General features: G+C 47.0%; 1 long non-coding RNA gene across 7 annotated transcripts; it reads left to right on the top strand.

The window, feature by feature from the left end:
* Positions 1-1,570: 1,570 nt before the first annotated feature.
* On the top strand, positions 1,571-6,531 carry LOC123165551 (uncharacterized). Of its 7 annotated transcripts, none has more exons than XR_006483043.1 (5): positions 1,571-2,182; positions 2,805-2,879; positions 3,374-3,509; positions 4,583-5,961; positions 6,126-6,531. It is a non-coding gene; the product is annotated as an uncharacterized lncRNA (long non-coding RNA). The 7 variants fall into 7 exon arrangements; XR_006483045.1 differs by having other exon boundaries at positions 4,583-4,782; positions 4,982-6,531; XR_006483040.1 differs by having other exon boundaries at positions 1,571-2,194; positions 4,583-6,531.
* Positions 6,532-7,246: the final 715 nt, after the last annotated feature.

The raw sequence follows: 7,246 nt of genomic DNA on the forward strand, positions 1-7,246 counted from the left end.
GTATTGTACCGGGAAGGTTCTAGAAGGTTCCGAAGTGGGGCCCACCTGCATGGGGGGACCCACATGAACGTGGGTAGTGGGGGCAAGGCCCCACACCCCTGGTCAAGGCGCACCAAGATCCCACCTTAGAAGGAATAAGATCATATCCCGAAGGGATAAGATCAAGATCCCTAAAAAGGGGGGATACAATCGGTGGGGAAGGGAAATGATGGGATTTCTTTTCCCCACCTTTGCCAACACCCCAATGGACTTGGAGGGCAAGAAACCAGCCCCCTCCACCCCTATATATAGTGGGGAGGCGCATGGGAGCAGCACCCCAAGCCCTGGCGCCTCCCTCCCTCCCGTGACACCTCTTCCTCCCCGCTTGCGCTTGGCGAAGCCCTGCCGGGATCCCGCTACTTCCACCACCACGCCGTCGTGCTGCTGGATCTCCATCAACTTCTCCTCCCCCCTTGCTGGATCAAGAAGGAGGAGACGTCCCCGCTCCGTACGTGTGTTGAACGCGGAGGTGCCGTCCGTTCGGCGCTAGGATCATCGATGATTTGGATCACGACGAGTACGACTCCATCAACCCCGTTCTCTTGAACGCTTCCGCGCGCGATCTACAAGGGTATGTAGATGCACTCCCCTCTCTCTCGTTGCTAGAAGACTCCATAGATTGATCTTGGTGATACGTAGAAAATTTTAAATTTCTGCTACGTTCCCCAACAGACGCAAGGGGGATGACTGAATATTTCGTAATCGTCATGCCGTCCTAGGCGAAGTGAGGCTGCCGCTGCTTGTAAGGTACGCTCATGGTGGGCGTCCTGCCGTGGTTGCAGCAACGCTGATCTTTCCCTTGCATGGGGCCGCAATTCCGGCGCGCAGATGGCAGGCGAGCCACCGACGAGTAGCAGCAGGACCACTGCCGCACCTCACCGCTCCCTTCTCTTTCCTTTCGGCCTCCCATCTGCTTCCTCACGTGCTCCCTTTTCTCTCCCGCTCATCTCTCTCTTCTCTCACAGTTACCCGACGCCATGCCGCGCCCACCTACTGTTGTGCTCCGAGCTCCGCCTGCCTTCCTTCCAGATCCACCGCCCGAGCGCCACTTCCCACCGGATCCGGCAGGTTCTCACCGACCGCGCGACCGCAAGCCCCTGCAAGGTCGCTGCCGGTTTGCCTCTCCTCACAAGTATGGAGGGGGGGGACCGAAGTGGTTGGGTTGAGGCCGCGGCGGCGAGAGCTGGCGGAGGTGCGGCTGCGGCGGCGAGATGGCGGAGGTGCGGCGACGGCGGCGAGCGGGCCGAGGTGCGGCGGCCACGGGGCGAGCTGGCGGAGGTGTGGTGGTGGTGGCGTAAGGATGGCTCGGCTTGGGCACATGTGAGGGGTCGAGGAGGCAGATGCGTATGGGTGACTTGTTTTTTTTCAGCGAACCGTTTTTTTCTTTTGCGTGATAGATTAATGATGTACTGCGGGTTCAATTACTAAACAATACAGGGACTTTTTTTTAAAAAAGCGTGACGGACGACCAGAAACAATCCCTGGTTTATTAGCAGGTAGAGATAGAGATACGCCCACCCTAAAAAAGCTACTCCCCTTGTACTCACCGCACTGTGGCACCTTCACTCTCTCAATCTCAAGCCTTCTCCTGTCCCCGCCGTCTCCCTTCCATCGACGGCGCCGCCGCATACTCCTATCCCCTCCACCGCGTCGGCCGGCCCTTCCTCTCCTCGCCATCTCTCCTCCATGTTGCGCGCCGAGCCCACCATCCCTTCCCATGTTGTACTCGGCCGCATCTTCCTGGCTCGATTGGTTCGATCTGCTGCCATCCACGTCCGTCAGGTTATTCCGGCGGTGCAGCGGCGGCGAAGCTTGGCGCGACGATGGAGCCTCCCTGTCTGGCGATGGGGTGGGAGTCGGATAGGCGTGCGGCGGTGATTGTGCGATCACGGAGACATCTCTGCAGTCCCGATGGCGTCGCTGCTGCAGTGGTTCCATTCCGGCGGCATCGTCGATCCGTTCAAAACGGGGCTCGTCCATGGGGTGGCCTGCCTATCAAGACAGAGGCGTGGCCCGACATCGTTATTGCTCAAATTCAGTGCGTTTCTCGCAACGGATTACTGGGAAGATGAAGCAATGGCCCTCTTTCCTCTCCATCAGTACAATTTTACAGGCTAATCAACTCGATGGGCACCTTAGAAAGGTACACAGCCATGTACGTATCCGTGAATCTGAAGCCTTTCAGGGTGTACAGGGTGTACACGTTCTGAATTTCACAAAGCTACTACTAATTGCTGTTGGTAAAAACAAACTGGGCTATGCATGTCACTCAACAAAGTATCCTCTTGTACATAGAAACATCACAACTACTGACAAATGCACTGTATTGTTATTCTAAGCGTGTTTTGGTGAAATATTTGAATCTTGCTTCATAGAAATACACTACTGTCTAAGTTAATCCACTACAACCATATCTGATATTGACCAACTACATCCTGATCTAATACAGGCAGAATCAGGGACCAAAGGATCATCTCTTACCGATGCATAACCTGTAGAACTCTATTACCTACATAAGCTGATCAACTACATCCTTGTGTAATACAAGATAATAAATCATAAATCAGCGGACCATATGTTCCCGATGCGAATGCCTCCTTTTGCGTTGTCCGTTTGATCATTAGTATTTATTTTCATCATTATGCTAGCAATCATGTTCTGAAATTGCCAACTGCAGTACTGCTCTGCCTACATCGTAATATACAATGCCTCGCCTATAAAGTTTGAAGAATCTTAAAATATTTGTTATACTGGATCTGCTGCAGAGAGGTTATCACTCTTCTACGCTGAGCATGCCGACAGGAGCTTCTTCAACAGTCTGGTGAAGCACACCATTTTGGGTATGTATAAGCCAGCACTGAATTTTCCTACATAGCATGTCATGGTTCCAATCAAGTGAAAAGTAACTTTGCATGATCATAGACCTCACTATACTATTGTTATTATATTCATGCGTCTTTATGGATAATCTTTTTGGGTATTAATATGGGAAAATAAAAGCAGAATCAACAGTGTGTTTTTACTGCCATGATAAACTTTGATATATAGTTTTGATCTACCCACATGTTCCATTATCTGAAGAATGGTATATGGCTATATAGATTCCACTGGAGAGAATACATTATTCAATTCCCCCATGTCAATGTTAAATAATCATGTAAAGGGAAAGATAATAAAAGTGAAAGTGAGTCTAATGATAGAAATTAGTAAGAAAATGAGAAGTTGAAAACAAATAATATATAGACTCCAACACTGTCCGCCAAACAAAGAAAATGAAAAGTTCCTGTTTATTTCTTGTCACCTATTTGTTATATCTAACAGTAGCATTTTATAGATCAATTCCTCGCATAGACCCGCATTGAGGGAGGAGGACGCAGAGGCCGACAACAAGGAGCGGGTGTGGGTGTTCATCCTCGCCACTGACCACAAGTGCTGCGATAAATTTTGAGAAGAATTCTATGCCTCCACTGGTATGAGCAAATCACCCGTTGATTCCTTCTCTCTGTCCATTGCCTGTTGAAGTAGCTAATAGATTGCTTCAGAATGTTGTGAGCTTGGTTATTTTACACCGTCTGCTAATGTTAAGCAAAGAATGAAGGCTGGAGTGTGTTACATGTACTCCCTCCGTCCGGAAATATTTGTCGCAGAAATGCATAAAAATGGATGTATCTAGAACTAAAATACATCTAGATACATCCATTCCTTCGACAAGTATTTTCGGACGGAGGGAGTACGCAACAACGTTTTACTTAGATGTAGTAGATGATTGATTACAAAACAACTATCCATAAATTGGTGCATTCTGTTTTGCAAAATGATCAGGTGGTGGTTAAGCTGGTATCTTGATCGCGGCAGAATACTACATCTCCAGTGTTCAGTGTCAAAGCAAAAGGATAATATACATAAGTAATCTACCAAAAGGAAAAGTAATCTAACCAACAAGTAATTCTCCGTTACCACGAGTTGACCATGGCTATGCCAGAAACAAGGAGAGAATAGAAAACCTCAATAGCAATGATGCTGCTACTATTTCCATTTCTTAAACATTAGTTAGGAGTTCATCTAATTGGAGTCCAGCTCCAGCTGCCTAAAAAAAGGTAAAAGGAGCAAACAGACACAAAATAAATGAAACTAAGAGAGAACTAAACCGCAAAATAAAATTGGGACGTTGTGTGTTTCTGCTTTGGGGCCGCATGAATCCATTATGGATTAAAAGCATTCTATAAGCCAAATTCCATGCCTTCTACAGAGGGAGTACTGCCCATGGGCTCTCTATAGTTGAATTTGTCAATTAAGTAGATGCTTTAATTAACTTGTAAGTAAATAGACGAACCATATTTTGTTTGAACTAAGCAGTTGCTGCTAATATAATTCTCTCCAGCAATATCAGTTTCGGATAATATAATCTGCATATTACTTTCTATGTGTTTAAGCATGTTCAAACTCGGTACAAATGTAATAATGGATATATTTTGATTTGATAACTTGATGTCTTAATTGTTCTGGCTAGATCCTGGACCTTATGATATCTACCTATAACCAGTGATACGTTTCTGCCTTTTGGCTGGATGTCTACTTCTTCTCTCAAGGCCACAGTAGCCAGTAGGTGCGGGCAGGTGTGGCTAGGAAGAAGGTCCCGGAGGCAGCGGACTGGACATCGGGTGTGAGCGGCCGAAGAGACTGGGACCGGCGAGTGGCAACAGCTGGCTGGATGCGGCGGGATGAGCCGGTAGAAGAAAGCAGGTAAGCAGCGGCGGCCTACATGTCTATGGTTGGTACATGCCGCCATCTAAAACACTTACAATGAACATCAATGTTTCTGAGCTTTGCTTGTTGAGCCTGTCGTTGCCATGTAAGCCAGCCACGAAGTGTTCAGAAAATATCTGAAGTTATATTCTACAGTAGAATCTAATCACCTTATTGTGGTTGTTTTCTGTGTCAGTCATTATTTGGATAACATCCTATTGGAGAATATCGGTGATGTTAAGACATTGCAAGCATTATTTGAACTCGAAGCACTTCTTCTTACAAGTATGCTCATTTTATAATCGTTTCCTTGGTTGTGGTGGATTATTTAGTGAATATAATTCCTTTTTTAGGTCATTGCATGAAAAATAAGAATACTTATATCACTGAATTACTGGTGATTTTCTATCGGAAGCTAGTTCAGTTAGGCGCTTCTAACGTCTTAAGCTCTATTTCTCTTCAGTTGCCCTTAATTACCAGATGTTGGGTATTTTCTTCCATGAAACTGCTCTTCAGTTTGATATAATCTGCAGGAGCAATCCAGGAGCATGGCGTGTCACCTATGTCCTAATCAAGTGTGTAATCTCCTATTGATTTTGCCTACTGAATTATAACAAGTTTTGAACTTTGTTGACTGATTTTCCTTATCCTGCTTGTTAGCTTTTCATGTCATTCTGCACGCTGCTCATAGTGTGCATTCCTTGTTATTTGCTAATGGTTGTACTGTACAAAGCTTGGTCTGTTATTGAAACACATAAGTGCGGCAGCAAATTCATAATGTGCATTTCTTGTTATTTACTAATGGTTGTACTAAACAAAGCATGGTCGAAACACATCCTTTAGTGGGGCACACTTATATATGTCGATTTTTCCTCCAGCTGTGTATTACATATTGTGATAATTGTACGAAGGCTGCCATAAAAGACACACATGTCTTTAGATCAGCAATATGCCAGGCAAATAATGGTCGAAACACATACCTTAATTTCTACTCTGTGTTCAGGCCCTAGCAGAGCTTGAACCTTCTTCAACAAATAATGGTAACCGAGTCTTAGTCGTCACTGGACCACAATTCTTGATATCCTTCCATGGACACTGGAAGTAATATGAGCTACAGATATGCATCTCAATGGGGGGTTATTTCTTTCCTCAACAAGTTATAGTATAACAGGAGAGGTAAAGTGAACACACACCTTTGGTTTTATGGTTCATAGAACGTCACTGTAATATGTTTTAGGCTAAGCCGAAGCGGCGTTGGCACTGAAGAACTTCAGTCTTATTCTGGAGTCTGATGCATTACAAATTATTGCTGTATATTGATCTTGTACTCACATGAATAGGGTAATGATGCTGACCTGTGGCTTCACCTTCCATGGAAAACTCTGGCACACCTTCCATGGAAAACTCTGACTTGCCAGGAGGTGGTCGTCGCTTCCAGAGATCGTCGCCGATCCAGTAGTCGCTTCAAGAGACCGTCTCTCGATCTGGTCGTCGCTTCCAGAGATCGTCGCCCAGCCCGGTCGTCGCTTCCAGGGATGGGGATGCCTTCACCAAATGAGGCAAAATCTGGCTCGCAGATATGGGTCGTCCATCTGGAAGGTTTCGGTTGTATACATGGAAAGAATCCAACTTGATATGTGGAAGGTCTAGGCTGCATACACGGAAAGACTACGTGATCATGAATTGTGATATGATTTCTACTATACATGGAATACATGTTATGTGCAAAAGGAAAAGAATTTGTTAGGGGTATCGATGGGAGGGGGGATCGAGGTTTTTTTTCTGGGCATGAATTAAACCGGTCTTGGTTTTCGGAGGAAGGAAAAAATCGGTGGGAGGGGGATCGCCTGGGTGGGGGGAGATCGATGGAAGGGTGGAAACCAACGAACTACGTACGTACTGAGACGTTAGGAGTCTTTACTCCTAATGTCTCATTTGCTAGTCCGCGTTTCGGGTTTTATTTTCGTCCCACCTAATATGGTCTTTTTTGGTACTTCGTTGGTACTTGCTCCCACCTCCCGCTTAGCCGCGAAAAACCAATAAAAACCCCGCGATCGAGTCCCGCACACGCCCAACCTTCCGTCGTAATTAATTGAGACGATCGAAAATAAACCACCAAGCACAAACCGGCGAAAATTAACCAGCGAAAAAAAAACGCCCGACTGTGCGTCCTCGAGCGAGGTCTCGTGTCCCTCTTGCGAGGAACAGTCGCCCGACACTGCCCTCCTTCGCCCGCCGCCCTTCGGTCCTTCACCGCCACCGATCCATCCATGCACCGCCGCCCTGGCACATCAAAACCGCTGGCGCGTAACTCGCACATCAAAACCACCGGACTCCATTTGATCCGGCGCTGGTCCCGTGCAGGACCCTCCGCTGAGCGCTTCCAGGATCCGGCGCCGATCCCTTTCAGGACCCGTCGCCGGAGACGTCCAGGACGTGACGAGCCACCGCCGAAGGCGTC

The sequence above is a fragment of the Triticum aestivum genome, chromosome 7D, assembly GCF_018294505.1.
Source record: "Triticum aestivum cultivar Chinese Spring chromosome 7D, IWGSC CS RefSeq v2.1, whole genome shotgun sequence".
Taxonomy (NCBI): domain Eukaryota; kingdom Viridiplantae; phylum Streptophyta; class Magnoliopsida; order Poales; family Poaceae; genus Triticum; species Triticum aestivum.